The 19,055-nt window shown below is 37.1% G+C and overlaps 1 protein-coding gene and 2 pseudogenes across 3 annotated transcripts in view; 1 reads left to right on the top strand and 2 right to left on the bottom strand.

Moving 5' to 3' along the window:
- VWA8 (von Willebrand factor A domain containing 8) overlaps positions 1-19,055 on the bottom strand; it is a 372,198-nt gene that overhangs the window by 334,970 nt on the left and 18,173 nt on the right. The gene's annotated exons all lie outside the window — the stretch shown is intronic.
- The window catches only part of LOC141581645 (actin, cytoplasmic 1 pseudogene), a 29,033-nt pseudogene continuing 10,040 nt past the window's right edge, over positions 63-19,055 (bottom strand).
- Positions 6,002-9,459, top strand: LOC120365752 (lysine--tRNA ligase pseudogene; annotated as a pseudogene).

The raw sequence follows: 19,055 nt of genomic DNA, 5'->3' as shown, positions 1-19,055 counted from the left end.
GGACACAGGGAGGGGAACATCACACACTGGGGTCTGGGGTGGGGGGACTAGGGGAGGGACAGCAGGGGGAAGGGAGTTGGGGAGGGATAACATGGGGAGAAATGCCAGATATAGGTGACGGGGGTGGAGGCAGCAAACCACATTGCCATGTATGTACCTATGCAACAATCCTGCATGTTCTACACATGTACCCCAGAACCTAAAAATGCAATAAAATATATTAATATACATATATGTGTGTGTGTGTGTGTGTGTGTGTGTGTGTGTACACACACATATGAAAGAAAGAAAGGGTGTAACACAACTAAAGTCACAGTCCACCTAGAACATTTGTGGTGGACTGTGGAGGTACTGGACTCATCGTACTCCTGCTTGCTGATCCACATCTGCTGGAAGGTGGACAGCAAGGCCAGGATGGAGCCACCGATCCACACAGGGTACTTGCACTCGGGAGGAGCAATGATCTTGATTTTCATCGTGCTGGGTGCCAGGGCAGTGATCTTCTGCATCCTGTCCATGATGCCAGGGTACATGGTGGTACCACTAGACAGCACTGTGTTGGCATACAGGTCTTTGTGGATGTCCACGTCACATTTCATGATGGAGTTGAAGGTAGTTTCATGGATGCCACAAGATTCCATGCCCAGGAAAGAAGGCTGAAAGAGCACCTCAGGGCAGCTGAACAGCTCGTTGTTGATGTTGATAACCTGGCCATCAGGCAGCTCATAGCTCTTCTCCAGGGAGGAGCTGGAGGCCGCCGTAGCCATCTCCTGCTCGAGGTCCAGGGTGACAGCACAGCTTCTCCTTGATGTCATGCACGATTTCCTGCTCAGCCATGGTGGTGAAACTGTAGCCGCGCTCAGTGAGGATCTTCATGAGGTAGTCAGTCAGGTCCTGGCCAGCCAGGTCCAAACGCAGAATGGCGAGAAGGAGGACATACCCCTTGTAGATGGGCACAGTGTGGGTGACCCCATCACTGGAGTCCATCACGATGCCAATGGTACGGCCAGAGGTGTCCAAGGAAAGCAAGGCCTGGATGGCCACCTACATGGCTGGGGTGTTGAAGGTCTCATACATGATCTGGGTCATCTTCTCGCGGTTGGCCTTGGGGTTCAGGGGGGCCTCAGTAAGCAGCACGGGGTGCTCCTCAGGAGTCACATGCAGCTAGTTGTAGAAAGTGTGGTGCCAGATCTTCTCCATGTCATCCCAGTTGGTGACAATGCTGTGCTCAATGGGGTACTTCAGGGTCAGGATGTCTCTCTTGCTCTGGGCCTCGTAATCCATATAGGAGTCCTTCTGACCCAGGCCCATCATCACGCCCGGGTGCCTGGGGCGCCCCATGTTGGAGGGGAAGACTGCCCAAGGAGCAGCGTCACCCGTGAAACCAGCCTTGCACATGCCGGAGCCATTGTCCACAACAAGTGCAGCAATATCATCATCCATGGCGAGCTGGCAGTGGGTGTGGACGGGCAGCGGAGCAGCAAGGGCGAGGCTCTGTGCTTGCAGGGAAGACTCGATCTCAGCGGTCACCTTAACTTCTTTACTAGTAAAACTACACAATGTTCCCTATGCTGCAAATCTATTACCTCTTCCTACTCTGATATCAAACATATAATTACAAACTTAAACATTTGGGTTTTTTTCTTTACCTTTTCATAAGTCTCCGCTTAATTTGGCCACAGGCATTCGCTATAGTACTCTTACAGTATTGTGTCACTTTGTATTCAACTTTGGCAATGTGCCTGACCTTCCATTACCTGGACTTGATAATTTAAAATCCAAAATTTGTAAAGTTCTATAACGTAAAGCCAAGTTGGTTTCTTCAGCTTCCTCCCACCGTTTATTATTTATAACAATTGGTAACTATTTATAATTATGAAGTCTCAATTTAGTTCTATACTTCCAGTTCATTTTGAATGTTTTGACCTTGGAATCATATTCAAGATTTTTTAAAAATCCTAATCAAATGTGAGACCTGCCCCTCATAAATTGTATAATAAAGGGCTGATGTTTAGAAATAACTTATCATTTCATTTTTTTAAGCAAACGGGCAGAATTGAAGTTATAGACATAACAATAGAGCCACTTGTATACCAGTGTATTTTCTTAAGTAGGAAAGCAAACCATGGAGTTATTTAAAGCTAGAGCCCTAGGAATTATGCATAATCCTGTTTATGCTCATGGGAGTGTCCTCTTCTTCCACATAAAGCACATGTACTGAGAACACTGCCTTAAGGCACATCTAAATATTCTCAGAAATCCCTTCCTTTATTCTTACCACTCCACAGTGGTTCCCAAATGGTGACCATGCTGCTACCATTCTAGGCCTGCCAGAAGGCATTTGGAAAATGTCTGTGAGTACTTTGAGCTGTTGCAAAGATTTGGAGGATAACAAATAATTTGGTACACTATTGATATTTAGTGATGGTAAATACAATGTCCAAGAGAGTCTCATCCTGTCCAGTATGTCAATGGCACCATAGATGAGAAATGCTGTGTAGACATTATTTTCACTCAAGGCCTCTGTTGCCTGTACACCACTAATGAGGTAGTCACAATTAAGTCCAGAGAGTTTCTCTCTATTTCCTTTATCGTCTGAAAGATAAAACTCTAAGGGTGGAAATCAGTAGAGAATAAGTTCTAGCTTTAGATTAAGCCTGCAGGACTTGTCAGGATATCTAAGGCTCTAATCATCACATTCCAGTTTTACATAAGTTTCTTAATACATATAAGCTACTGCTGAATCCCATGGCTGGCCTTGTAGTCTATGGTATACCTTCACAAAGAGCCTATCTTTTCCCTGCTTATTCTCCCCCAATGACAATACTAATAATGGTTATAATTTACTGCATTCCTACCAGGTACCAGGTAAATATACGAATGATTTTTCATATAGAATCTCATAACAATTCTAGAAAGCAACAGATCCTATTGTGTAAGGACATAGATTCAAGACAGATTCTTTACTAGCTATGTAATCGTAATCAAGTTGTTTAACCTCTGTTCAGTTTCCTCATCTGTATAGTAGATATAATTGTACTTACTTATAAAGTTGTTATGAGGATTATATTAAGCATTTAGAACAGTATCGAATAATAGTAAATGCTGTGTTTGTTAAATATTCATTATTCCCATTTAGCAATAAGAAAATCAAAACTGGAAATGTAGTGTCATTTGTCTATAGCAGGTAAGTCCATAAACCAAGATTTATACCTAAGTTGTTTAAGTCCAAAACTTGTATTTCAGTCATTAAGTTCTATAGCCCCTCCAAAAGCTTTTCAACAGGTGTCCAGCTTCTTGTGCAAGACTTTATTTCCCTACAAGTGTGGACCTCTCAGGGCTACATCAAATTTAGTGGACTTGCTGTTCCAGCCATTAGTTCTGCTTCTTTTTGGTATTATCAATGATACGTTTTATTCCTTTTATTAAAATTTCAATTCATTTTGTAATGAATATTATTTTATCAGAGGATCTACTTCTCAAAGAAAATCTAACTTTCACTTATTCATGTTTTAGTACAGTGTATTTTGTCAAAAAAGCATGTCTATATTTAATTTGTCAAGAAATTGCATTAAAATACTGAAAGCAAGCATCATGTAGTGCTATGTGGTATCTGTGGTATATTTTACATTAATGCTTGAAACTAGCTGTATTTTTAGAATAGCCTCAAGAAAACATGAGTCATACTTAAAAGCATGCCAGAAATAGAAAGAAGATTTAAGACTGTACATTGCAAAACAAAGTGCCAAACTGCCATGCTTACCCTAATATAAACACAGTACAGTACACAAGAGAAATCCCCAACTTCAGTGTTTTCAGGCACAAGATGCTACCTTCCAGGAGTCCACATAATAATAAACCAATGTCAAACTAATCCCCAAGAGCTTGATTCTATATTCTAAGATTCCTTTTCTATGTAAAAATATAACATGTAATTCATATTTTGCTAAATCCCTGATTCAGTTCCTAAGGAATATTTGTTTTCAAAAAAATATGTACTATATTTTGCCCAGCCATATTCAAAGGCTTTAAAGTAATTTTATCAGTTACCTAAATTATAATTTTCTCCCTTCATGAACTCAAAATTTCATATATATAAAAGTTAAAATTCCAGAAAATTAAGCATAGGTCATATTCTATTATAATAAATCCTTCAAAACTGGTGATGTTTTCTTAGTATCCCAAAAGGCAACATAATACAATGAAGAAAAAAAAAAAAGCCTTTGAAGCCAGACAGATCTACTGTTATTTTTCATCCTGTCTTTTATCCATGTCCTTAGACATGCATTTTGACTCTTCCAGGTCTAGGTTGCCTTATTTTCAAAAGAGAGGTAATAATACTTATTGAGTATAGTTTGTGAGGATTATAGGTAAAGCATCATGCTCAGTCTCTCAGCCAATGAGAACCAGGTTCAGGAGAATTATTCAAGTCTCTCCTTACCTACAAACTCCTATCTCTGTTGTGTACCCTGGACAGCAAGCTGTATAGTGTGGACTTGGTAGATATGAATAGACTCCTGAGTTTATGCTCAAATTACCTCCTGGGCCTATAGTCAAATCTGAAGAAATAAGGGAGAAAGGAACCCAGTACTTACCACATCCGCACTAGGCAAGCCTGTGTTAGAGTACTTTCCCTTGACATTTCATTACCATTTCATTTCATCACCCCACAAAATAGCTCAGAAAGAATCTGAACCTAGGCCCGTAACACTCCCCTGAATTTGATTTTTCTACCACATCACAACACGAGATTTCAAAAGAAGAGTGATTAACCTCCTCACTGCAACAACGTGCTCATCTGCTAAACTTTCCCCTATTTAACATATAACATTCTAAAGTTAGATACAATGAACATGAAGGATGAAAATATTTAGCACCAAAGTCCTCATTATTTACAACACAGACAAAAACTCAACTAAAAAATTAATTTATTCACACAGCTGTATAAAGAATCTACTATATGCTCAGCACCAAAAACACAAAGATGAATAAGATTCTTTGAAGATGTCATATATAAAACATCAGCTTATATAAAGCCAATCATTTATAAAGTGGGCTGATGTTTCTATGCTCTAATATAGCTGTTATCAAAACTAAATACCTACAGCATTGGCCAGCACAGTGCTCAGCACAAAGAAGACATTCAGTTTTTCTTAAAATTGGAAAAATTCATCAATATGTATTAAATAATTATACATATCCATATTCAATGAGGGTCATGTTATTCACTTTTTGTGTAAGGGTGCAAAAATAAGGGTATACATGTATATTTGCTTGTGTTTGTATAGAAAAATGCAGGACAGATTTCCCTGAAACTAATACTGTGAGAATTAACATGAATGAGAATAGGGGTGAATATATAATTTCTCAATATATACCTTTTTATATTGTTTTGATTTCTGAATCACAAAAATACATTACTTCTGCAAAAAAGTTACTTTTTTAAAGTCATGGTTTAGAAAATATTTTGCATAAGAAAATGTCCACAATATATTGCTTTATGAAAATGGTCTGTATATACAAAAGTATGGCCTGTATACCTTAAAAATTTAAGAAAATATTCTGTATATATAAAATAGTATATACACAAATGTTTGCTTAAATGATACACATATACAGTCATTTTTTAAAACATTAGATACTTTTTATGAGGATTCAAGCTATACAAAGTATGTTCTCTGACCAAAATTAAATTAAATTTGAGATTAGTAATGGAATGATCTTTGGAAAATCTCCAAATATTTAGATACTAAATAGCATAATTCCACTCAGTACATGGGATCATTGCTAAGTGATATCAGTAAGATGGCTGACTAGAAGTTCCTAGCACTGTTCTCCCCCACAAAAAACACTAAATCAAGCAAATGAAAAAACCATATTTCAACCAAAATAACTAAAGGAGCACACTGGAGAACTGCAAAGGAGTAGGAAAAATCCTGTAGAGCACAGAATCCCAAGATGGCCACATAGAGAAGGAAGGGAAACTTTGCCTCTGCCAAGGATGATCTCAGTCCCTAGTTGGGTTCGGCTTGGTCCCAAAAGGGATTTCTCTCTGCAGGAAAAAGGTATGCAGAAGGACCCTAACATCTCCCATTACTTCCATGGATACTTGCAGTCTTTGCTACCAGAGATTCCTGCAGTCTTCACAGGCTCTGAGCCCAGCTGAGGGAGCTCCCCAGAATATATATGCTGTGGTATTCCCAGAGAAGAAACTGACAATAAGCTACTACTGTGTTGCAACCAGAGCCACTGCTACAGTGCATCCTATTCCAGAGATGGGCAGCCACTGCACCCCTCCATCCTGGAGGCTTTGCCATCACTGCAGCACAGCTATCTGGTAGGCCCCCAACCCTAAATTTAGCTACTGCTATGCTCCAAGTTACCATGGAGCTGCTCCATGCCCTGCATCACAGACATTGGTGCACCCTGTCCTTCAGGGACTGAGCTGAAGTGACGCTCTTACCAGGGACCCACAGCATCAAACTACCCCCAGACACCACACCAATGAAACATCCTATCCTCCTGGATGCCCCAACCCTCTGGCACATCAGAGAAGATGTATGACACTGTGTGACATAGCTGACACTGTACTCTTCTTCTCAGGGAACCAGAACTTCCTCCAATCCATGTAGTTGCATATTCTAGGGCCAAGATGATGCAGTATCTTACTTCCAGGAAATCAAAGCTTTGGATGAGCCATGTCTCTGCTCTACTGGTCAAATGGCCACAGGGCCTGTCCTCCTTGGAACAGGACTAGGAACCCAGAATCTAGGATGCTGAGAACCCCCAACTCCCCAGGGAGTGGAGTGATGCTGTACTTCTCCCTGTCCACTGGGCCATATCAGTGCCTTGCCAGGTATGGGTTCTTGACAGTGCTACACCTGTCTGCACAGAACCTGGGCTATTGCTGAGTGTCACCATCCCAGTGTCAAGAGTAATTAGTGTGTGACATCTCATCCCCCAGGACTCAAGTTGCCACTGTGTCCTCTTGATTCTAGGTCCCAAATTGTAGCTGTGCCCTATTCCCTGGGGCCTGAGCCTTTTGGGGTTCCCCTTCTTCCCTGGAGCCATGCCAGTTTTGCACCCTGCCCTCCAGGGTCAGGGCCAGAGCTATATCCCTGCCCCTTGGGTGCAAGCTGTTAGAAAGTGCTTCAGAGAAAGAGACCTCAGTTTTGTGGGAGAACTGCATCCACGTATGTCTTGAAGAGTGAACCAACACCTCAAGTCACAGTGTTTCAGTAATTTCACAAGAACCTGGGCCTAGGAATTCAGGACCTGTGCCCCAGATCCCAGTGCTGCTATGTCTGCCTGTGGGCTGTGTCAGACCAGACATCAAGACAGATAGCCTCATCTAAGACCTTCTGTTGTGGGAAAGACAAGAACAGGGGGATCCCTGAAACTTTGGCCAATGAGGACCCTAATAGCCTATGTTGCCACCATCACTGTCACAAATTCCTGCAGCCTAGACCACCAAGGCACCTGTAGTCATTGCTGAAATTGATCACAATTAAAGAAGCTGAAGCTGCACAGAGACTACACCACTGCTCCCACATACCCAACTAGTATCTTCAAGCCCATGTGCAGGTGAAAATCTTTCCCTACAAAAGCCACTCTGTAAAGTTAGAAGAGGTGACTGCTCTACCAAATGCATAGAAATCAACATCAAACACACACACAACATACCCCCCCGCCACAAGAAATGAAAAAGCAAAGAAACATGACACTGCCAAAGAAATACAGTAATTCCCCAGTAACTGACCCCAAAGAAATGGATATTTACAAACGGCCTAAAAAGGAATTCAAAATAACAATCTTTAGGAAATTCAGCAAGATATAAGAGAATACAGATAGACAATTCAATGAAATCAGGAAAACAATTCATAATCTGAGATATTCAACAAACAGACAGGTATCATAAAAAAGAACCAAATAGAAATCCTGGAGCTGGAGAATGCAGTCAATGAAATAAAAAATACTAGACAGAACCTCAATAATAGATGAGATCAAGCAAAACCAAGAATATCTGAACTTGAAAATAGGTCTGAAATTACCCAGTCGAAAGAAAAGAAACAAGAAGAGAAGGGAAAGAGGAGAAGGAAGGAAGAAGGGAGGGAGGGATGGAGGGAAGGAGAAAAGGAGGGAGGGAAAGAAAAAGAAAAAAGAGTGAAACAGCCCATGGGACTTATGGGACACTACTAAGTGAATACTCAATCACATTATGAGATACTCAGATGGAGAGGAGACAAAGATAAGGACAGAAAGCTTATTTAATGAAATAATTCCTGAAATTTCCCAAGTATTGGAAGATATATGGACATCAGATTCATGAAGCTTGAAAGTCTCAAAACAGATTTAATCCAGTGAGGTACTCTCCAACGTATATTATAATTAGTCTGTCAGTCAAAGACAGAGAGTTTTAAAAGCAACAAAAGTCATATATAAGCATCAAGTCACATATAAGGGAATCCCCATTAGACTATTACATATCTCCATAGAAACCATGCAGGAAAGAAGAGAATAGAATAATATAGTCAAAGTGCTGAAAGAAAAAAACTGCCAGTCAAAAATACTACACTCAGAAAAACTGTCCTTCAGAAATTAAGGAGAAATAAAGTCTTTCCCAGACAAGCAAAGGCTGAGAGAATTCATCACCACTAGACCTGTACAATCCTGAGTTCACCACCTGCGAGTTCTACATGGCCTATGAAGACTATCGCAATCTCACAGAAATCACAGAGAAGCTGGTTTCAGGGATGGTGAAGCATATTACAGGCAGTTACAAGGTTAACTACCACCCAGATGGCCCATAGGGCCAGGCCTATGATACTGACTTCACCCCACCCTTCCAGAGAATCAGCATGGTAGAAGAACTTGAGGAAGCACTGGGGGTAATGCTGCCAGAAACTAACCTCTTTGAAACTGATGAAACTCACAAAATTCTTAATAATATCTGTGTGGCTAAAGCTATTGAATACCCTCCACCTTGGACCACAGCCAGGCTCCTTCACAAGCTTGTGGGGAAGTTTCTGGAGGTGACTTGCATCAATCCTATATTAACCTGTGATCATCCACAGATAATGAGTCCTATGGCTAAATGGCACTGCTCTAAATAGAATCTGACAGAGCACTTTGAGCTGCTTGTCATGAAGAAAGAGACATGCAATGCCTACACTGAGCTGAATGATCCTCTGCCACAGCAGCAGCTTTTTGAGGGACAGGCCAAGGCCAAGGCCACAGGTGATGATGAGGTTATGTTCATAGATGAAAACTTCTGTACCACCCTGGAATACGTACAGGCATGGGCATTGACTGAGTTACCATTTTTCTCAACAAATTCCAACAACGTCAAGGAAATACTACTATTTCCTTCTATTTCCTGTTATTAAACCCAAAGACAAGAAGGAGAATGTAACAACCACGGATACACTAGAAAGCACAACAGCTGGCACTTCTGTCTAGAAAATGATAATTGCAAGTTGTATAAGTCAAGCATCTTTGCATTTCTGCAAAAGATCAAGGTCTGCAAGGTAATTATTGTGTTGCTTTCCATTTGACTACCACAGTTCAATTCAGCCATCAGAAGACAGAAAAGGAATTAAGAATTTATTTTTATTCCTTGTTACCAAATAAACAATTTTTCTCTTCTCTTAAAAAAACAAACAAACAAACAAAAACAAAAAACTATGAGATGTTTTATGTAAGCCTTATGGTAACCTTCAACAAAAGTATAGCAGATACAAAAACAATACAGAGAAAGAAATCATAGTGCTACAGAAAATGATCAAATCACAGAGGGCAACAATAGAGAAAGAAAGGAACAAAAGATCTGCCAAACAGCCAGAAAACAAATAACACAATTGAAATAGTGAGCCCTTACCTATGAATAATTATCTTGAATGCAAATAAATTCTCTAAGAGGGGCTGCATGGATTTTAAAAAAAGGGGGGGGATTCAATTATATGCTGCCTACAAGAGACTCACTTTAGCTTTAAGGACAGACAGGCCGAATGTGAAGGGATGAAGATAAGATATTCTATGAAAATAGAATCCAAAAGAAAGCATGAATGGCTATACTAACAACTAATAAAATAGACCTCAAGTCAAATTCTGTCACAAGAGACAAAGAACGTCATTATTTAATATATATTCACCCAACATTGTAGCACCTAAATACATTAAAGCAAATATTAATGGACATGAAGAGAGAAATAGAGAGCAATGCAATAATAGCAGAGGACTTCAATCCTCAATTTTCAACAAAGGATATATCAACCAGAAAGAAAATTGATAAGGAAATACTGAATTTAAATTGCACCTTAGACCAAATGAACCTAACAGACATATTTGACATTTTACATCAAACATCAGCAGGATACACATGTATCTCTAGCACACATAAAGCAGTCTCCAAAACTGTCCACATTAGGCCAGAAAACAAGTCTTAACAAATTTAGAAAACTGAAATCATAGCGAGTATCATTTCAGACCTTAATGATATGAAACTACAAAACAATAACAGGAAGAATCCTGGAAAATTTACAAATATGTGGAAATTAAACAACATGTTCTTGAACAACCGATGGGCCAAGAAGAAATCAAAAGGGAGATTTTAAAATATCTTGAGACAAATGACAATGGAAACACAGCATGCCAAAACCTGTGGGATACAGCAAAAGCAGTTCTAAGAGTGAAGTTTGTAGCAATAGATGCCTCCATCAAAAAAGATTCTGAATAGTTTAACATTCTGCCTTAATAACTAGAAAAAAAGAACAAATTAAACCCAAAGGCAGCAGAAGAACAGAAACAAAGAACATAACAGAAATAAATCAAATAGAGAACAGAAAAACCAGAGAGAATCAACAAAACTAAGAGAAGGTTTTTTGAAAAAATAAAACTGATAAACCCTCAACTTGCCTAAAAAAAAAAAAAAAAAAAAGAGACTCAAATAAAGTTAAAAGTGAAAGTAAAGTGATTATAACAGATGCCTAAGGAATAAAAATGATCATAAGGGACACAAATAAATACAAAAATATCCCATACCAATTAATATTGTGAAGATGTCTATACTATCCAAAGCAGTAAACAGATTCCATGCAATATCTATCAAAATCCCAGAGGCATTCTTCACAGATAGAAAAAACGATCCTAAAATTTGTAAAAAATACAAAAGATCTCAAATAGCCAAAACATTTCTGATAAAGAAAAACCAAGTTGGAAATATCACACTTCCTGATTGAAAATTATACTACAATTTTTTTTTTTTAAGATATGGCACAATCATGGGTCACTGCAGTCTCAACCTCCCAGGCTTAAGCAATCCTCCCACCTCAGCCTCCCAAGTAGCTGGGGCTACAGTTGTGTGCCACCACATCCGGCTAATTAATTTTTTATGTATACACTGGGCCTCACTATGTTGCCATGGCTGATCTTGAACTCCTTGGATCAAATAATTCCTCCTGCCTTGACCTCCCAAAGTACTGAGATTACAGGCATGAGCCACTGTACTCAGCCCTGTATTACAAATTATATGTGTTTCAAAATAACACACATACCCCAGAAATATGTGCAACTAGTATGTATCAGTTTTTAAAAAGGTATAATACTGGCAAAAAAAAAAAGACACATAGACCAGTATGACAGAGAAAACTGGATTTCCACATGCAAAAGAATCTCACACCGCATACAAAAAGCAACCCTAAATGGAAGACCTGAGAAATAAAATTCCCAGGAAAAAGCTCCTGGACATTGGCCTTGGCAATAATTTTTTTTTTTTTTTTTTGATTTCTCAACCAAAAGCTCAAGCTACAAAAGCAAAAACAAATAAATTAGACTACATTAAAAATATTTTCCAAAGCACAGAAAACAATCTACAAAATGAATAGGTAACTTATCGATTGGGAAAAAAGCATTTGCAATCCATATATCTGGTGAGGGGCTAATAAACAAAATTTATGAAGAATTCATATAACTCAATAGTAGAAAAACAATCCAAATAAAAAATGGGCAAAGGATTTGAATTCTCCAAAGAAGATATAAAAATGGTCAACAGGTATATGAAAAGGTGCTCAACATCATTAAATCTGGGAGTTAAGGAAAGACAAATCAAAACCACAACGAGATACCACTTCACACTTGTTAGCATGGCTATTATCAAAAAGTCAAAAGACAAATGTTGGCTAGGATGTGGAGAAAAGAGTGCACACTGTGGTAGAAATGTAAATTGGTATAGCCATAATGGAAAACAATGTGGTGGTTTCTAAATAAATTAAAACTAGAACTACTATACGACTCAGAAATTCTGTTATACCCAAAGGAAATAAAATCACCACCTCATAAAGATATCTGTACTCCATGTTCATTGAAGCATTATTCACTATAGCCAAAATACAGAAACAACTGAAATGTTGATGGATAAATGAATAAAGAAACCATGGTATAGGTTGAGCAGCCCTAATCCAAAAATCAGCAATTTGAAATACTTTAAGATATAAAATGTTCTGAGTGTCAACATAATACCCCGAGCAAAGAATTCCACACATTTGACTGCATGTGATAGGTCACAGTCAAAAAGCAGGCATTCAAGACACAATTTACTCAGCATCCAGATATGTGTATAAGGTATATATTAAACACAAATGGACTTCATGTTTAAAGTTGGGTCCCATTCTCACACTGTCTCATTATGTATGAGCAAATATTCAAAAATGTTTAAAAATCTGAAATCCAAAATAACTCTGGTCCCAAGCATTTCAGATAAGGGATAGTCAAACTGTATATCTATACAATAGAATATTTATTATTCAGCCTTTAAAAAGAAGGAAATCTTACCACTTGCCACAACATGGATGAAGTTGGAGGACGTTATGCTAAGAAAAATAAAGCAGACCCAGGGGTTTAAAAAAAAAAAATCCTACATGAGCTCACTTACATGTGGAATCTGGTTGGAGTGGCAGGGTTTTGGGGAGTCAAAAACACAGAGATATAGAATAACATTGGTTACTGGGATAAGGTTGGATAGAAAATGGGGAGATATACGTCAGAGTATTTAAGTAGCAGATATGTAAGATGACCAAGTCTAGAGAGCTAATGTACAACATGAGGACTATAAGTAATAAAATTATACTGTAAAATTATACTGAAATTCCTGCTAAATGAGTAGCTTTTAGCTGCTTTTGCCATGCCAAAAAAAAAAAAAAAAAAAAAACCATGGGTAACTATGTGAGATGATGGAAATGTTAATTTGCTTCACTATAGTAACCATTTTACTATCTATATATATCCCATAACATCATGTTAAATGTTAAATATACAAAATTTTTAAAAAAGACTAACACATGTCCAAAGAAGAAATTAAAAGGGAAATTACAAAGTTTTTTGAACTGAATGAAAAGTAAAAACAATGCATCAAAAATTTTAGCATTCCACTAAAGCTGTACTTAGGAAAAATTTTACAGTACTAATTGCCTACCCTGAGAAAACTGAAGTGTTTCCAATTAATGGCTTCAGCTTCTGACTTAAGAGATTAGAAAAAGAAAAGAGAATGAGACCCAAAGAAAGAAAATAATATTCATCATAGCTTAAAAATCAAAGCAATAGAAAACAAAAACACAAAAATGAATGAAACTAACTTGTTCTTTGAGATTAACAATAAAATTGACAAACCTCTGGTCAGACTATTAAGAGACAGAAGACATAATCTGCCAACATCATGAATGTGAGAGAGATAGACAGAAAGCACAGATACTTCAGATATTAAAAGGATAATAAATAGGCATTGTTAAAAAAAAACAAAAATACTTTATGCCAATGCATTCCACAACTTTGAAGAAATGGACAAAGTCTTAAAAGAGTCAGCTCCTTTTGCAGTTGACACAATTAGGGATAACCTGAATAACTGTATCTATGAAAAAAATGACTTTATAGTTAATAACCTCCCCACAAAGAAAACTCTGGGCCAAGATGGCTTCACTGATGAATTCTACCAAACATTTAAGAAAAAATATCCATTTTATACAAATTCATTCAGAAAACTGAAGAGGAGGAATTCTTCCCAATTCATTCTATGAGGTCAGTATTACCCTTATATCAAAATCTGACAAACACATGACAAGTAAGGAAAGCTGCAGATCGATATCCCTCATATAGATGTACAAACCCTAAACAAAATGTTCACACACTGAGTCCAGTAACATATAAAAACACTCACACGCTGTTACCAAGTGGGACTTTTCTCAGGAATAAGAAGAGGAAAACTTAGTTTAACACGCTGTTACCAAGTGGGACTTTTCTCAGGAATAAGAAGAGGAAAACTTAGTTTAACATTTGAAAATCAATCAATATAATTCACCACATAAATAAACAAAAAAAAAAAAAAAAGGAAAGAAAGAACAAGGAAAAAAAACACAAGATCATACCAAAAGACAGAAAAAGCACTTGACGATATCCAACATCTCTTCCAGATTAAAAACTCTAAGCAAACTATGAATAGAAGAAAGCTTCCTTAACTTGATAAAGAACATCTATAAAAAACTTTTACCTAACCTACTTAAAAATGAAAGACTAAATCCTTTCCCCCAACATCTGGAATAAGATGTTCTCTCTCATAACTTTTATTCAACACATTTTAATGTTTTACATAATAAATTACATATTGAAGAGATTTTAGCAAGTGCAATAAGGTAAACACATAAAAGAGATCAGAAACATCTAGATTGAAAAGGAAAAAGTAGAGCTGTCTTTATTTATAGACATGATTGTTTATGTAAAAAATGTGATGCAATCTACAAAAACAAGCTCTAGAACAGATAAGTGAGTTTAGCAAGGCTTCAAGATTTAAAATCAATATACAAAAATCAATTGTACTTCTATGTTTAAGTTAAAAAGACAATACCATTCACAAAAACATCAAAAAGTACAAAATACTCAAAGGATAAGGCTGACAAAACACATGCAATTCCTGTACACTAAAAACTACACAATACTGCTGAGAGAAATTAAAAATCTAAATAGAGAAATATATCTTGTTGATGAGTTGGAAGTTTAAATAATATTAAGATATCAATTATCTCCAAAATAATCTACAGATTTAATGCAATCCCCATTAAAAATCCCAGCAGGCTTTTTTGTTATTGTTTTATAAATTGATGAGTTGATTACAAAATCACAGATAGATGCAAAAAAACCCTAGAATAACCAAAACAACTTTGTAAACAAACAAAGATGGAGAACTAACATTATCTGATTTCAAGACTAATTGTAAAGCTACCGTAGTCAAAACAGTAAGGCGCTGATGTAAAGGGAGAGAAATAGATCAATGGAACAGAACAGAGTCTAGAAACAGACTCGCAATATACATAGACATCAGACTTCTGACATAACTTCAAAGGCAATTCAGCAAAGAAAGGATAGTCTTGTCAGCAAATTGAGCTGGAACTACTGGATATCCATACACAAAAAATAAATTTTGACCCCTACCTTATGTCATATACAAAAATTAACTCAAAAAAGGATGACAGACACAAATATAAAATCCACAACTACAAAAACATCTAGAGGAAAAAAAAAAAAACAAGAAAAAAGTCTTTATGAACCTCAGTTAGATAAAGACTTTTTAGGATTTCTTAGGTGACACCAAAAGTACAATCCATAAAAGTAAACACTTGATAAGTTGGACTTCATTAAAATTTAAAACTCCTGCTCTTCAGAGAACACTCTTAAGAGAATAAAAAGAAAAGTCATGGACTAGAATAAAATATTTACAAACCTTATACCTGATAAAGTTCTTATATCCAGAATATATAAAGAAAAAGCAACTCAAAAAATGTGCACGCACGCATGCACACACACACACACACACACACACACACACACACACCCCTCCACCCAAAATGTAGGCAAAGATTTGAGCAGATACTTTACCAAAGATATAAAGATAATAAATAAACACACAAAGATGCCTAATATCTTTAGTCATTAGGAAATGCATTTTAAACTCACTGTGAAATACCATTACACAACTATTTCAATGATTAAAATTCAAAAGTCTGACCACACCAAGAGCTGGCAAGAATGTGGAGGAACTGGAACTCTGATACAATGCTGCTAGAAAGTAAAATTATATAACCTTTGTGGAAAACAGAATAGTAGTTTCTTAAAAAGTTAAAAATCTACCATATGATCTAGTCATTCTACTCCTAGGTATTTACACAAGAAAAAAGAAAGCCTATGTCCATACAAAGACTTGTACATGGAAAAAAAAAAATTACTTGTACATGAATGCTGAGAGCAGCTTTATTTCTAAGAGCCTATAACAACCCAAAAGTCTACCAACAGGTGGATAAAGAAACAAATTGTAATATATCCATACAATGGAATACTACTCAAAAGAAAAAAACTATTGAGACATGCACATGAAAATATCTCAAAATAATTAAGCTAAGTGATAAAAGCTAGACAAAAAAAAGTATGTATGTTATATGACCCCATTTATATAAAATTCTAGAAAATCCAAATAAATCTACAAAGCAAATTAATGATTTGTAGGCAATGGAGGAACCAGGAGACATTATAAAGAGGCACAAGTAAGCTTTTTGGGGAGATAAATTTACTTGATCAGTATTCTGATTATAGTGATGTTTTCTGGTTATATGCATATGTAAAAACTTACCAAATCATACATTCTAAATATGTGCAGTTTATTGCATGTCAATTATACCTAATAATATAGTTTTTGAAAATTAGAATTACATATACTGAAATAATATTAAAGAATCTAATGTCACCACTGATCTGACAGGAGGTGGATCTCAAGTGGTAATGCAAGCAAAGATGAAGCTTTGCTCGCTTGCCTGCTCCTCAGCTCCTGTTGTGCAGCCTTGTTCCTAACATGCCACAGACCAGCACTGGACCCCTGGGCTATATATCTAGGTTTGTGGAAGTACACACCATGATGTTACAATGATCAACAAAATCACTTAATGATGCATTTCTCAGAAGACAGCCCTGTCATTAAGCAACACATAACTGTATATACAATTTTCGTCAATTAAAAAAATAACTTTTAAAGTTATACATCTGCAATGAAAGTTGCAGAAAGCAACAAGAATAATTAAGCCAAAAATAAAAAGTAATAAAATGCAGCCAGGCATGGTGGCTCATGCCCGTAATCCCAGCTCTTTGGAACAACGAGGTGGGTGGATCATCTGAAGTCAGGAGTTTGAGACCAGCTTGGCCAACATGGTGAAACCCCAACTCTACTAAAAATACAAAAATTTGCCAGGCATGGTAGCACACATCTGTAATCTCAGCTACTTGGGAGGCTGAGGCAGGAGAATCACTTGAACCTGGGAGGCAGATGTTGCAGTGAGCCGAGATTGCTACTGCACTCCAGCCTGGATGACAAGGTGAGACTTGGTCCCTAAAAACAAAACAGAAACAAAAAAATAAAATAAAATACATTAAAAAATTGAATCCTTCTTGAATATGGTGCCTGGGAAAAAGAAAATAAAAGAAAAAGTAGGCACTGGATAAAGATTGCTGTATAGACTCTACAGGATGCTTCAGAACACATTCAAGGGCTTTAAAAGTTGATGAGACTCTTCTTTTTAAGGACTCTATTCTTAAAAAATACATCTAAAGAAATCTCAAAGGTAATCCTTTTCTCAAAGTAAATTCTTATATAATGAGAGGCAATTAGTGCAACTACTGAAAATAAGGCAGATCTTTTTTTTTTTTTTTTTTTTTTGAGACAGAGTCTTGCCCTGTCACCAGGCGCCAGGTTGGAGTGCAGTGGCGCAGTCTTGGCTCACTGCAACCTCCGCCTACCTGGCTCAAGCAGTTCTCCTGTCTCAGCCTCCTAAGTAGCTGGCACTACAGGCGAGCGCTACCACACAGCCAATTTTTTGTATTTTTTTTTTAGTACGGATGGGGTTTCACCAAGTTGGCCAGGATGCTCTCAATCTCTTGACCTCGTGATCCACCTACCTCAGCCTCCCAAAGTGCTGGGATAAGGCAGATCTTAAGAAGGGGCAGTCTTGCATCTTTGAATTTTTTCCAAGCTCTAACTCTATTAAGTAAGGGACTCTTATGTAATACTTTCCCAGTGAAGTTTTGTGTCATTTTTGCCACTAATTCATTAAAATTAACAAATAGCTGCAATGATTGTTCTATATTATCTATATTTACACAAAAATCAGTTTTTCCATGCTATCATTTATGACACTGATGAATTTTTCAAACTTCAAAATTATTTACAAACTAAAGGAAAAAAATCTCTCCTCCTATGAATTTTATGTCAAAACTCACCATTTTAAAGCACAATGTTGTAATTCTTACAGAAATCTTTGTGGGCCCTAATTGCTTGGATAAGAATCCAGTGTGTCCAGTAAACCTTAAATGACCTCATGTATAATTGGTCTACCAGCTGCAACAAGATTATGTAAGCAAGCAGAAATATAACTCTGAGGTCAGGTTGAAAGTTGTCTATTGAAACACCTGCTATGCTGGAGCACCACCTCATAAAGCAAATCCTGGAAGAAATACCATTTTTGATACAATACAGTTTAACTTCAAGCACAAAAGCATGAAAGAATCCCTTTTTGAAAACTGCCAAAGTCATCTAAGCCTTAAGATTCTGTTTTCACGCAGAAAAGTAAAAAAGCATTTATCTACTTCAACACTTACAGGTGACAGACTCGGGACTAAGATGATAAATGGAAGTTATAACAGTCAAGGCAGGAGGTAACAAGACCTAGATCATAAAAAAAAAACTGAAGAGTCTCAGGTGCCAGATGCCGCAGTGGGAAAGATGTCCTCCTGTGCCCAATGCTGTGAAGACAGAAGCAGTTCAAAAGAGAAGTTGACAGCTGACTGTAGTCTATAAGTATTTATTATCTCAGGTGGTAAATGAACTAAGAAATTTTACTTTGATGAGATAATACTGCTTTTGTGTAGTTTCGCACTGAAGTTTAGATTTCCACCTAAGAATATTTCTAGTCTTTTTTTTTTTTTTGAAATTAGAAAGGATTTATTTTTTAATTAATGTGACAGTAATTAGC

Source organism: Saimiri boliviensis, chromosome 16 (genome assembly GCF_048565385.1).
Source record: "Saimiri boliviensis isolate mSaiBol1 chromosome 16, mSaiBol1.pri, whole genome shotgun sequence".
In the NCBI taxonomy this organism is placed as follows: Eukaryota; Metazoa; Chordata; class Mammalia; order Primates; family Cebidae; genus Saimiri; species Saimiri boliviensis.
This window is presented reverse-complemented; position numbering and strand designations above follow the sequence as displayed.